Raw genomic sequence first — 13,123 nt, forward strand, 5'->3', positions numbered from 1 at the left:
TTAAAAAAAAATTTCATGAAAAACAGTGGATCACTTTTGGTACAGAAATCTAGACCTCAGTGTAACGCTCAGGAGGTTAATTTTAAACTAGCTTTTTATATGTTAGAAAAATAATATGTATGGGGGCGTGGCTTGGCGGTCTCCGAGGATGGCTGTGTGAGTCTTCAGCTCCGTCGGCACTGGCTTCTTTTCTCAGCTTTGCGGGCACCTTATTGATCGGGAGATTGGCAAAGCAAAGAAGCTCAAAGTGGGAAGGCTTCCCCCCACCCCTGCATAGCAGCAATCCACTTCTCAGCCCTCAATTGGGGCTTTTATTGAGGACGCTCCGGCGGCTTCACAGCCTCCCAAGATGGCTTCGGCTGCATCCTCTCCTCTGCACACGTGGTGTGCTGAGGATTCCTGAATCGCACCAGGCTCAGGCAGCAGCGGTCCAGATCCACACCTCTCCCGGCCAGCAGCGTGACACCCTGGCTTCCCCAGCATGTGGAACAGTAGATCGCGGGGCAGATCGCGGAGAGCTGTCTCCTCTCCTATGGGGTGGGGCAACCCAAGACTCCCATGATTCAAATGAATCTGGTTCCCCCTGTCTGAGCAGAGAAGACTTTCCCCTCTTGGGCCCCCCTTCACGAGCACATGGTCACTTTACAGGGAATCCCCCTGCTGGATCGTATGGAGCAGTAACCCCCCTAGATACATTATTTTACATGGTACCTTACAAGGTGTCCCTTTTAGTTATGTGCAATATTTAGGCTCCCAATGCGGGACGGTTCAGGTTTCTTACTAAGACGTTGGCCCTCTTGGGTTCACAGAGTTCACACATACTTATTTGATTGTTGGGGGGGATTTTAATTTTATCTTCTCTCCAACTCAAGATAGGATGTTCATGTCCACCCTCTGGGAGGCCCATAAGGCGGTTGTTAGGGGTCAATGTGTGGCCTTGAGCTCAAGCCTTAAAAGGAACTCCAACCTTCAGCATACCTTAACGGTACAGGCACTACGGACTGAGGAGAAGCTCACTAGTAGGCTATCGCTGGGCCTCCTGCGGGAGGTGACCTCCCTCTGCTCCAAATTGAGGGCCTTGGAGCTCGGGAAGCTCCGCTGGATGATGCAGCGTACTAGACAGCTTTATTATCATAAAAGCAACAAGGCAGACACGCTTTTGGCACGCAAACTGATACATGCACAATCTAATTCCTCTCCCATGGCCATCAAAGACGAGAAGGGGATATTAAGGTATGACCTATCCCAAATAGCTGGCCGGTTTGAACAATATTTTACCCAATTATATCATACAGTACACCAGGCGCAGAGCTCCATGGGTTCAACTTTGCAAGCCAACATAGATTCCTATTACGCTTAAATCTCCCTCAGTTAAAGACAAAACATCAGAAGCATCCTAAATAACCCCATTACAGAAGAGGAAATCTTGAAGGTTATTTCTCATCACCCTTCGCATAAAGCTCCTGGTCCAGGCAGTTTACCGTATTTATATTACGAAACCTTTTTGCCGAACTTACTTCCCCATCTGGTGGATTTAACGACTTTCTACAAGGTAAACCTATTCCGCCATGTCATGCTCCCATATTACTGTAATTCCCAAACCAGGAAAGGATCTGATGGATCATGTACCTTGTACACAGGGACCTAAGGGGGTTTATCCCATACCGTCACGCAAGTGATAATACTCGCAGAGCAAATAATGTTATAGACATCCTCAACAAACGCAAAACTCCTTCACTAGTCCTTAGTTTGGACGCGGAGAAGGTGTTTGATCGTCTTAGCTGGCTATTTATGTTCTCCACACTTACTAAAATGGGGTTTTCAAGCCCCTTTGTTTGAGCAATTTGTTCCCTTTAAAGTTGACCTTCAGCCTCTGTCAAGTTGCCTCATGCCTCCTCTACGCTATTTACCAATAAAAATGGGACGCGACAGGGATGCCCTGCCCCCCTTGCTTTTCGCTCTCAGTATCGAGCTACTGGCGAAGAGAATACATTCCAATCCCAATATTCAGTGTTCCAGTGAAGGGATCCTCCTACAAAATTTTGCTATATGCGGATGATGTCTTTTTCACACTCACACAGCCTCTTACTACTCTCCCGAATTTATGGACCGAACTAAACGCTTTTAGCACTGTTTCGGGCTATAAGGTGAATTCCTCAAAGACAGAGGCTATGCCTTTACATATACCACCTTTACAACTTTCAGCGTTGCAGGATAGTTACCCTTTTATGTGGCGGGAGCACTCTCTAGTTACCTGGGTACTAAGATTACGGCTACCTATAACCAATTGTATGCTAATAATTTCCCTCCGTTGCTTCAGGAGATAAATAACTATCTGAACAAATGGAAAGGGCACTCACTGTCGCTCTTGGGACGTATTGCGTCTGTGAAAATGATGCTCCTGCCCAAGCTCCCATATTTATTTGAGACTCTCCCGGTCCGGGTTCCGATCCTGACCCTGAAAAAACTGCAAGCTGGTTTTCTGAATTATTTTTGGTTATGGAGCTCCTCCATGTTATTAACATATAGAGATCTGCTTTCCCCGATGGTGTTTATGAGAAATATATGGAGAGCATATAAGTCTAAGTATGGTCTCTCCTCACATGCCTCTGTACTTACATCCATTAAACACACTCCTTTGCTACCCAATGGCCTAACCAGAAGTGGCAAATATGTGGCAACCATGGAGAGAAAGAGGGCTATTTCATATTAGGCATATTTTACACCCGATGGAGAAGAGATTAATTCCCTTTCTTGGAACTACAGGATAAATTTGACCTCCCGCAAGCCTCCTTTTTTGCATATTTGCAGATCAGGCATTATGTCCTTTCTCTGCAACAATCTCCCAAATTTACTGACATCACTCCCTTTGAGAGAATATGTGCCACTGGTCCTTATGCCAAGGGCCTTATTTCCTCCATATATTCCCTCCTCCATGTGTCTGCATGGGAGGTTTCTGGCAAATTTGCATATATAGGCACTTGGGAAGCCATCTTGGGCTGTGCCCTGGACAGAGATGAGTAGTCAAAACTCTGAGAGGCGGCAAACAAAAGCTCAATATGCACACTTTATAAAGAAAGCCTGTACAAAATTTTGTTTTGGTGGTATCACACACCGGATGTGCTGCACAGGCTGTTTCCAGCCGTGGATCCTCTTTGCTGGCGATGTGGGTCCCAGCGTGGGACTCTGAAGCATATTTTTTGGTTTTGTCCCATTATCCAAAACTACTGGGATGGAGTTAATAAGCTAATCGGAGAAGTGACCCAGCAGTGGTTTTCCCTTGATCCACTCCACCACCTTCTGGGATTGTCCTTCGAAAGTCTCCCAAAATTCACATATTTTAGTGGTGGCCCGTACTTACATTCCGACCAAGTGGAGATCCACATTGCCCCCCTCTTTAGAGGACTTGCATAGTCGTGTTCAGGAAGTCCGTTTGATGGAATATCTCACTGCTCTTCTCAGGAACAGTCTAATTGTCATGTTTACACTCTATTCTCTTTTTTTTTTTTTTTTTTGTTAATATTTTGTGTATACTGGATTTTTATTACCGTACTTAACATATTTGCCATATGAGATTGTATTGACTCAGCTACAATCTCATACTATTATTCATATATGTTACTTATGTGGTTCTATCCAATGTACCGATACCCATCCTGTATACTATGCTTATATTTTTGTTCTTTCTTTTTTTAAATTGTATATGAAAATTGTTAATAAAAACTCAGTTTAAAAAAAGAATCTGAGTGCAATGGAAATATGCAACTATAACTTTAAACAACAAAAAACAAGGGGGGGCAAGGGCCAACAATATCACGGGGCATTTGACCCAAGGTACATAACCATATACGTATCCCAAGGAGCCCGAACTTTGTTAAATTTGTCAAATCGATCGTATATGCAGTCAGCTCCTCCATCAGGTAAACATCCTTAATACGGTTAATCAAGGCTGAGCGGGTGGGAGGAGGATTTCCAATTTTTGGCAATCAGGCATCTGGCTTCCGTGAGTATGTTAGTCATTAAACAAACTTTACTGGGCTTGGAGATCTCCCGTATTGGCAATCCAAGGAGGTAAGTTAGGAGGTCTTAGGTTACGTGACCTCCAGCAAATCTTCAAGGAGCTTATTAACAATTCGCCAGTAGGGGACTATACGTGGGCAAGACCAGAAGATGTGCTGCAAGGTACCTACATCAGAGTTGCTACGCCAGCACAAATTGCCAGTCGTCGGGTATATCCTATGAAGCACCTCCGGTGTCAGGTACCAGTGCATAGGGATTTTGTAGGTGTTTTCCTTATTTATCGTACACAGAGAGCTTTTCTGGGCCTGTTGCCATATAATTTTCCATAAATCATCTGGAAGCTCCCTCCCCAAAACCCTTTTCCCATTTTTACATATACATATGTTTTAGGGGAGAAGTAGAGGGCTCTAATTGTAGGGTCTGATAAATGTTAGTAATCAGACCCCTCTGAGATGGTCCACCCGCACAGATTCTCCCAAAGGAGGTAAATGAGGGGAAGACCAAATCTTTTGTCAGGGTTTGAGCATAATGCCTAATCTGGAGGTAGCTATAAAATTTTATTTTGTTAGTCTCAAACATCTGCTGAATCTCTTGAAAAGACAAAAGTCTTCTAGTACAGGGATAAACAATGTGCCCATATTGAAAGTGAACTCTCATGCCATGGGCGGGCCATAGTGCGTGGGATGCTGTCAGAAGTTTTACGTTATTCTGACTGTCACAATTTGCATGCTTATTCCAGAATGGTGGTCTAGAAATAACTAAAACCAATGGATGTCAGCTAGAAGGAGCTAGAAGGAGCCAGAAGGAGTTCAACAATAGCAGTGGGTGTATTTCCCCAGTATAGGCTGACTTTGAAGAATACCTAAGAAACATTTTACTGTTGGATCATATGTGTCATTGGGGACATTTGTCCCCACTTTCTGTCCTGGAGAACTAACAGAGTAGGCCTGATAATGGTATAGCCAGAACAGTTATTTTCATTGTAAGAATTGAGGTTCTTATTTTATACTGAAGGGTTTTTCACCTGTAAATTAGAAAATTAGAGGCTGCGATTGCTGAGCTCATTCTGCAAATGCTGGTTTCCTAGCTATCTTTTGATACCACTGAATCAGTTTTACACCTAATTCCACATTTCATCACTACAGAATAATTAAACTTTTTTTTTTTTTTTTACTGAGATTCTAAAAGATAATCAACTATCCTGTACAAATATTTTGGTTTTTATTGGCCCAGCTATTCCTGTAGGATGACATCTGAAGAACATTTTATCATTATGCATTCTGTTTTGTCTGCACTGTAAAGTTAAATATACACATATGGTAACATACTTACACACACAACCTGTTTGATAGCTCTGCACATTTTCAGGAAGGCCGCTGATTCTGACTCAAGAATTTCCTGTCGTTTTTGGAGCTCAGCAGCTGACTCACTGCAGTTGCAGGTCTAAAGATGTCTACCAGCTTATCCTTGATGGCCACCTATCTGGTCCGGTTGTCTGAGTCAAACAAAGGTTTTCTGCATACAGGGATGTTATTTAGAAAAAACCTTAGTCAGTGGTCCTCTATTGAGATGGCTGTGATTTAACTACACATAACTGTATTTGGTATATAAACACACAAAGCTGACTGTGACTCAGACTTGCAATTATTTAAGAGTTTTAACTGTGGGAAACCCTGATTTATATGTATAAGATATGATTACATCTTAAATGCTTTTTTTTGTTTTATTTTTTAAAGGCATACAACAAACCAGCATAAATAAACTTGCAAATAAAACATACAAAAATGCAGTGCACAGAAAAAATATATAGGATGTGCAATTACATTGACGCATACATAAAAACAACATAGAAACAGTTAAAGTCATTATACCTCTTCATGTACATCAACAAAGAAAACAAGCGACACACACAGATGTTTTGATTCATTACATAGGGGTCTTGGTGGTGCCAGGATTTTAGTTAAATGTAAAGAGAAGAAAAAGAGAGAAAGGGAAGCAAGGAGAAAGACGGGGGTAAGGGAGGGAAAATGTGCAACAATGTACCACTGTGCTTACTGCACCTCCATAACATCGAACTGGCATGTGGGTACATTTTTGCCAACATCTCTGGGGTTCTGTACCACCTGGTAAGCAATTTGTCATTTGTTTCCTGATACGTATTACTTAAAGAAATGTCTCCGTGTGTTCGTAATGTAGTATAAGGTCTGGTTGTTCCTCCGTAAAAGTTATATTAAGGTCCCTTTCCCATCTAGACAGAAATGGGATTGGTGGGGTGGCCTGTGATACTAGCTGCATTTTATATGTATATGACAACACTCCTACTCCAAAGGGTCGCCTACTGTACATAAATTCTCCAATGGGGTAAGGGATCGGTGGAAGTTCTGTGCAGGCAGAAGCTAGGACATAAAATGTTGAAGCTGTATCTTCCTCCAGGCATTCAGCCCGGGAAGAGAATGATTTTCTTATAGCCGTCCTACCGAACTCAAATTCTGGAACTGTAGGAAATGTATGGCCCGACAAATTCCCCGCTCATTCTATTCTTTGAAAACTGTGTTATGTCTACTAGTGGGGAACTTGGGGTGTCCAAATATAGGAGACAAAGGAGAGGGATAGGTTGCAATACCCTCGCCTCAGAAATACTTTGTCACCACTTTTAATGTCTCCCCTATCAAAGGGTGACGACAAAGCGTGCCACACTCCTCTGGCGGGGACCAAACAGCATTACTTATTCGGACAGGAGAAACAGCATCTTCTAATCTTACCCACCCCTTAAGATGTGCATGTCTACACCAATCTACTAAACGAGTTAAAAGTTAAGAATTCAGATTTGAATTTCTGTAACAAGTAAGGAGGTATATGGATCAGCAGAGTTTGTAACAGATATAGGAGTGGCTGCATTATAGTCATTTTCAAAATGTTGCAGCTCCCAAACCAGGAAAAGGCTTGTTGTCATCAACCCTGGAGGTCCCTGCGTATAGTGTTGAGGAGAGGCAAAAAATTAAGGCCCAGCACCCTATTAGGATTGGCTAGGATGACAGTTCCCAGATAGTGAAGGAAGCCTCTAGCCCATGTAAATGGAAAAGAAGGGGAAAGAATCCTTCTCATGGCTGGAGATGTAACATCTAAAACTTCTGATTTTTGTATGTTGATTTTGTAATTAGAAAATAAGGCATACCTTTGGAACTCCTTCAAAAGATTGGGGATAGTTACCTGCCGAGAAGTTATATAGGAAAGGAGGTCATCCGCATATGCCGCAACTTTATGTTGTGTTTTGTTTATCGTGACGCCTCTGATATCCGAGTTCTTGCAAATATTTCTCAGTAGGGGCTCCAGGAGTAAAATAAAAAGCAGGGGGGACTGCCTTGTACCATTGGTAATCGGAAATTGGCGAGAGAATTCTATTGACTCAAATAGATGCAGTAGTGCTCTGATACAGTGCCTTAATCCATTCCAGTAAACGGGTCGGTATACCTATATGTGTAGGGACCTGTCGCATATAAGCCCAGTCCTCAGAATTGTCAGAATTTTATTCACGGTAGCGTGATAGATCAAATTGAGTGTGCGGATAATATTGTCCCTGGCTTCCCTATACGGTAGGAACACGCTTTGATCTGAATGAATAAGGTCCTGAAGTATTGGTATTAGCCTGCATGCAATTATACTAGAAAAGAGTTTAACCGCAATTCAGGAGTGATATTGGTCGGTAACTTGCACATGCCCTTGGGTCCCTATAAGGTTTCAATATAACAGTAATATGGGCCCTTGAAGAATCTGGAGGAATTGGGCTCTCTGGAGAAAGTGCATTGAAGGCAGCCAAAAACGTCTGGGTGAGTTGAGGGAGATATCATTTGTAGTATGTAAGAGTAAACATGGGAAGATGATACATGAGTCGGTAAGCCCCCCAACAATTATCGCTGTCTGAACTCCTAAAAGTAAGGATGATAAAACAAAGCTTTACTATCCTTCATTGGTAATGGGTATATTTTTATCTCGCATCTAACTTTTCTCTTGTAGAGCACCTCAATATTTCTTTATTTGGGTCTACACCGGACTATTGATATACATCTATTGCTTTTATTCTTGATTGGTCATACTATCAACACTGTAAAGTAATGTAAGTACAATTTTCTTTACTATTATAGCGCCTTTTTAAAAGCTACAAAAGTTTCTGTATGGACATATGCATATATAATGCCTTGTATTTCTTGAACATATATATTCTTATGCTTGTCTTGTAAACAATTATACCTACACTAGCTATCATTTTAGGATCTCATTATAGGGTCCCCTGAAGAAGCCTACATGGGCGAAACGCGTCGGGATGAGACCCAACTTCTCTGTCCCTTTGATTCGTGATACACGTTTGTAAAAACTTTGTTAAAGGATACAGTGTATTTACCTCTGTTACTCCGATTTTTTATGGTTTTTATAATACTTGTATATTTAATAAAAGTGATTTTTTAATTTCATACAATACCTAAAAGTTTCTTTGTGCCGCAAGTAGCCTACTGTTCTGTCCTTACATTTTCTCATAAGTTGTCCCTACTCGGACATTAAGGGCTTAGGCACATTAACCAAATTGAGTGGGTTATATCAACTTACCTTATTATTAGGAGGTTGATGACACATATTTGTTCCCAATATAATTAATCTTAAATTATATTATTTAGAGTAAAAGTCCCTGAAGCAGTCAGCTATGTCCTGGGAGGAGTGTTGTGTTATACCAGAGCTGGAGTTTACACAAGAAACAAAGGTTTTAGCTCGTATTACGCGTGCCAAGGCTTTGCCACACTTTTTGCTGTATTCATAAAAAAACCTTACACTTATCAAGTTGGCATTTGCCCTTAAAGAAACATAACCCATTTATTTTTTTGCGTAAAGCCAACAATTGGGCTTCTGTTTTTGGAGAATGTCCACATTTATGAGCCGTTTCTAGGGTGTGTAGATCATGAAGACATTGTGCGAGCTGCGGCGGACATTCTTATTTAAGTCTATGACCCTGTTGTATTAACCTGCCTAGCGGTAACCCCAAGTATGACTGACTCGGGGTAGAAAAAAGTTGCTGAAAGCGGTAACCCCGAGTCACACTCGGAGTAGGTAAACCTATTAGAAGGTTAGTGAATACAGTGCTTACCTGATCCGCCGGCGTCCCACGTTGTCCATTGCCGCAATCCCTGTCTTCTTTCTTCTTCCTCCAGCGTCTTCTGCACACAATGAGTCACCTGGGGAGTTCCCGGTGACATCGGTGCGTGTGTACGTTGGCGACGGGGCGGGAAATTCAAAATCCATTGGTATTGCATTCAATACAAAATAACTGTATTGAATGCAATACATTGGATTTATATGTGTAAAAGCAGTACATTGTTTTCAAGAACATTTATTTTACAGTATATATAATAGTATGATAGTATAGTAATAGTATAATATTTATTTTTTTAAAATTTAAAAAAAATAATTAAAAAAAGTGTGTATATATATATATATATATATATATTTTAATGTAATTTATTATTCTTACATGATTTTGTGTTTCAAACTTTATTATACTCATACTATTATATTATACTGTAAAATTATTTGCATGAAAACAATATACCGCTTTTAGACATATAAAACCAGAAATAAATGTACCGCTAGGGAGGTATATAGGCTGCGTTATAGCATTTTTAGGCTTTCCAGACAGTCAGCTGACTAGAGACAGAGGTATTGTTACAAGAGAAAACTTCCTATATTTCAGTTTCCAGCTTAGGCCCGAATCCTTCAAAAGTTCGTCATTAGTGCAAAAGTTAGTCATTAAGGCGCCACAAACTTGGTTTGGAAGAGTTGAAATCAGAAGTAATAGGTAATGAAGTCAGGGCATGGTCAGAAAAAAGTCATAGTACCAATCTCAGAGGATTGCATAAGGGTAGTGTCTCATGTTTTACTAGGAAAAAATCTATGCCTGAGTACGACTTATGTACCGGGGAATAAAAGGTGTAATCACACTCTGTGGGATGATGTATTCTCCATATGTCAACTAATTGGTGAAGGTTTCAGCCGCCGTATAGCAGAGTATAGCAAATGCGATGCCCCCTTGACACATCCTGGGCCGGGTCCAGTACAACATTAAAATCTCCCCCTACCACCATTGTACCTTCCATGAACATGTCTGCAACATCGAGGAATTCTTCCAAATAGGAGATCTGATTGGTATTGGGAAGGTAGAGGTTAACCAGGGTAAACAATTGAGACTGGATCCTGCCCTTAACTAGAATATATCTCCCATCAGGGTCAGTCTGTATAGCGACCAGAGTCCAGGGGAAAGATTTATCAATCAAAATACTAACTCCCCTGGACTTAGAATCGGGGAAAGAGCCATGGTAGGCCATCTGAAAACGGCGGTTTGTAAGCAAAGGAATCTTAACGTGATGAATGCGTTTCTTGAATGAATGCAATTTGGCACTTTAAACGACTAAGTGTATTCAAAACTACTTTACGCTTATTTGGGGCATTGAGACCCTTAGCATTATTAGACGCGTGTTTAGGAGGCATAATAAAACAACACAAGTATTACCCGCTCCTACCAAATATGCAAATATTTAGGGGGAAGGTGCTCAGGATAGGAGATGGGGGGGGGGGGGAGGGTTAGGAATATGGAAGAGGTGCAGAGGAGAAAGAGAAAGAAGGTGTAGAAGAAAGATAAAGAAAAAGAAGAGGAATAATCCCCTGGCTATTTGCTATTTGGGGATTATAGGGGTGTAACACAAAAATAAGTATCAAGCTGCCCTTCACGTATGGAAGGGAGCAAACTAGTGGGGGGAAATGATACGCAACAGGCGTCACCACCCACCATCACTGTATTAATACAAAAAAAAAAAAAAAAGAAAGAAAATATTATATCATCCACTTAACAATAACTGGGCAGGGAGCAACCAGAGACCCTCCAGAAACTCCTCCTCTAAGCAAACAGTTAGCACGTTTTAATACAAAAAAAAAAAAAAAAGAAAGAAAATATTATATCATCCACTTAACAATAACTGGGCAGGGAGCAACCAGAGACCCTCCAGAAACTCCTCCTCTAAGCAAACAGTTAGCACGTTGTATTCAAACTATTGCGTGAATAAAATAAACATTTGATAATCAATTAAGGCAGGACCTGTTGGTAAAACCAGTATATGCCACAGCCATATAGAAAATGACCGTGGGTTAAATATAGAGGAATATGACCCAGGTGGGAGGAGAACCCACTCAACCCCGCGTAGGCCATTCCCATCAGAATACTATTTAATGTACAGCGCTGCATAATATGTTGGCGCTATATAAATCCTGTTTAATAATAATATTAATAATAATAATACATCAGATATGTTGTCCCCATGGCCTTTCAAACTGATTATCACCCAGGTACCAAAGACAAACGGTTTAAAATAGCTAAATAAGGCAAAATACTATAGAATCAATCTAGGGCTAAACGTATGGGTCCTGAATATGTTCACATGACACAGAACGCATGGATCTTGATCCAGTGGCAAGATTACAACAAGCCCCTCCAGTGAGTAAGGCTTTAAATGCAATAACCATTATAAAAGGGACATAAAAAACAGGAGAAAACAAGCAGGAAAAAAAGAGAGGCTTTTATATGGCACTTGAAATTTTACGGTTAAAAACTAAATTTTAACTTAATAAAAATTACCTTCATAAAATAAAATTTTGAAAATGAGACAAAAAATATACATAACATATTCAACTAACATCAAGTAGATCAACTTTAAAAAGTTTTGGTACTTTGGTAACCATGATCACTAGTTCATCAATTGGTAAAATTGAGACGTGCCACATGCATTTCAGAATTAGACCAGATCAAAATAAAAAATTATCATCCCGATGCGTTTCGCTCAAAATAGCTTCCTCAGGGGATATGGAGACTTGGATAATTACACTACGATCATCAAAGACATTGTGTTAAAAAGTGTACAATTATATCAAAACATGATACAAATGACCACTGAAATATGGCTTCCAACTAATTGCAAATAATACAATGAAATAATTAAGTTTACCCACAATTCAGGCTTAACAAAAAAACAAAGGTGACACCAATGATCAAGATTTAGGTTGTCCAATTTTGTTGAAGTTAGGCTGCGTTTTTGTAATTGTTGGGGTCTAAAGGAAATTTGGCAATTCAGTACATATATTATTTTATTATGGACTACATAGAAAATAAACTATAAAAGGTGGACTTACTTTGATTCTAGAAGGTTCAATCATAAACAGCTGTGATAACGTAGGTATGTGCTGGTAGACTTCACCACAGGGAATCGCGCTCTATCTACGGAACATTTAGTCCACAGACAGTCAACGATCCTACTGCAAGAATAGAGAGGAACAAATGTACTGAAGTCTTAGTTTGAGGGAATTATTACATATATGATTGAAAAGTTTTTTAACTTAAAATTGAAATTAAGAGTATATGTAGGGATATTTAAGTTGATTAAACTAAAGTTTTCATTGTATGTTTGGATTTCAATTATTATAGTAGGTACAGTACTTACTTCTGATGTCATATAAGATTGCGATTGACTGCTAAGTAGAGAAATTTTTTCATAAGACAGAAACTGCAAGACTAAAAAGAAAGTGAGGCCTGTAACGAGCGAGGAAGGAGCATAAGGTAAGGCCGTCATGACTGGGCAGTCAGGGGGCAGATGGCATAGGGTTAAAAGTTTTGGACGAGAGTGAGCGAGAGGAATATGAGGGGGGAAGGAGGGGCAGGAGGTTTAAGGAGGGGCAAGAGTAGTTAAAATAGACAGGAGGAGGAGGGACCCCACCTTTCACAGCGAGACAGCGTTCAGAAAAAGTTTTCCCACCCTCTCTCCCTTTAGGGCTTATTTGGTTGGCAGTTTGGGTTTTAATTGCTGGTTTGGCTAGTAGGGCGGGCAGTTGAGGTCCTCGGGGGGAGTGTGCTGATGGCAATATTTTGGTTAGGGTTCCATTTTTGGTTTTGAATCCCTGGTTTGGGTAATGGTCTGGTAAAGTGTTGTGGGGGGGTCTGCACAAGAAAAGGATATATTCGTTCCTGCGCTGGGAGTATGGGCGGCTGGGAGCAACTGTCTTTAAGGTGCAGACC

The 13,123-nt window shown here is 40.7% G+C and overlaps 1 long non-coding RNA gene across 1 annotated transcript in view; it reads right to left on the bottom strand.

Moving 5' to 3' along the window:
* Positions 1 to 12,652, bottom strand: part of LOC140342880 (uncharacterized) — a 47,644-nt gene extending 34,992 nt beyond the window's left edge. The window contains exons 1-2 of the long non-coding RNA XR_011923191.1: positions 12,552 to 12,652; positions 12,244 to 12,366 (exon numbers count right to left, since the gene is read on the bottom strand). This is a non-coding gene — a long non-coding RNA (uncharacterized lncRNA). The remainder of the gene's footprint in view (positions 1 to 12,243; positions 12,367 to 12,551) is intronic.
* Between the last annotated feature and the right edge of the window lie 471 nt (positions 12,653 to 13,123).

This window comes from Pyxicephalus adspersus, chromosome W, assembly GCF_032062135.1.
Source record: "Pyxicephalus adspersus chromosome W, UCB_Pads_2.0, whole genome shotgun sequence".
Classification (NCBI taxonomy): Eukaryota; Metazoa; Chordata; class Amphibia; order Anura; family Pyxicephalidae; genus Pyxicephalus; species Pyxicephalus adspersus.